Here is a 1,808-nt window from a genome sequence, read left to right as displayed (position 1 = left end):
CATGCAGCGTATCACAAGCAGAACCATTCCACGAGTTCAGTAAGAAATAGGCAGCCTACCTATTTCGTATGAAAGAACAGATGTCCTTAAAACTTATTTTGGACACAGAAATTAAAATTTGGTTTAAAGTAAGCGTTTCAAAAATCTGAAACAGAGGTAGAAAGTGTTCTTTATTTTCCTGACATGTTTTCCCATGAGAAAACACTTTCCTTTTTATCCCCTGGACTGCTCCCAGTCCCTATTGTTAAAAGCAGTTCTTTACAGAACCACTGCATTGGTTAAAAATAAAAAATACCGTGCTAGTGATGGCTGTTGTATTGGAAATCGGAGTCAGCTGTGACCCGCGCCTGTTCCAGGAGCCCACACTGATTCTGAACGAGCATCTGTCAGGTGAAATAATGAGTCCACTTATAGGTAGGCACCCTAAGTTTACACAACACATTTTATAGCACATGTATAAACTAGAGTGCACCATAGCTCCCTGTTTTAAGTATCAAGACAAAATTGCCAGAAAGTATTACTTCTGAAGAAAAAAAAATGTAAACATTTCCCCCACAATCACTGCTGACTCCCCTCACTTGAGGTTTCTTCTTCACTATGAAAACTCAGCTCATTTTTCTGGCCACGCAAAGGCCAAAATTAAGTTTTCAGGTAAATGGCATATTATGGATGTAGTGGTTTAGGCCATTGTAGACACCTAGATACAAGATATATAGTGGTGAGGCTTCTGATGTAAAAGGTACAGTGATGTGTTTTCATTTGTACGTACTCGATTTGCCTACATTCTCCGAAAGGACTATTACTACGCAGAGTCTCCTCTGAAATCACCGTGGTATTCTCCGCTGGCACTCGCTACCACAGGGGTATATTTTCCTTTTCACATTTCAGCTCCCTTTCCTTTTGCATAGCTCTTGCACCTGTTAGTGGGAGTTTTGTAGGAGCATGGAAAGGAGACCAGCAAACCTTTTCCCAAAAAACAGTCATTTCCAGAGCTAGTTCCTATTATGCACCCATTCAAATAAAACCCAGCCAGGTAAAAGCCCTGTCCCTTAGTGGCATTGTGGTACAATAAGATAAAGTTAACTGAAAGGATCGGAAAATTTGGAAAAGTTAATAGAGTTAAAATTGTTTTGTTTTGTTTTTTAATGCTACCCTCCTTCTCCTTCAGCATCCGCTATGTGTATTCTGCCCTCACATCTCTGCCGTGATTTCTCAGGGAAACCTGTATACTGTAAAATAAGCAGATTATAACATGGTGCCAAAGAGAATGTCTGCTTTTATCCTTAAAGCATGTATTTAACTTATTTATCCTCTGCATTAGAAAACGAAAGTGCGGCTTATGTTCAAAAAAAGTACAAGTCATACAAAGCAAGGTTGAAAAGTTCTGTACTTAGTGTAACCTGTCGAAGGTTTGTCTTGATTAGTATAAATTCAGACTCTGCATACCCATTGACTATAAGTAACTGTGTGTGTTTTCAAGTCTTTAGATGACAGATCATGCTGGAATAGATGTGCTCTTGCTTGCATAAAGACAGCTGTGCTATGGCGTTTTTAATCTCATACATTAATGTGATTTAAGAGAGTGGTTTTGCTAAGGAAACTGAAGCACACTCATCATTACATCAAAAGGTAAAAAAAAAAAAAAAAAAAAATTTTTTTTTCAGAGAGACAGCAAGCATAAAGGGCCCAGAATCACTGTGTGATACCACAGGTCAACTTACCCAGTGAGACATATGTACACCAGTGTTGAATCTTTAAAATCCTACCCCAGTCTTTGCTGTGTCCCCCTCCCCCCACCCCCACCCTTC

This window comes from Loxodonta africana, chromosome 9, assembly GCF_030014295.1.
Source record: "Loxodonta africana isolate mLoxAfr1 chromosome 9, mLoxAfr1.hap2, whole genome shotgun sequence".
NCBI classification, from domain to species: domain Eukaryota; kingdom Metazoa; phylum Chordata; class Mammalia; order Proboscidea; family Elephantidae; genus Loxodonta; species Loxodonta africana.
The sequence above is the reverse complement of the archived record's forward strand: the minus strand, read 5'-3'. Positions refer to the sequence as shown.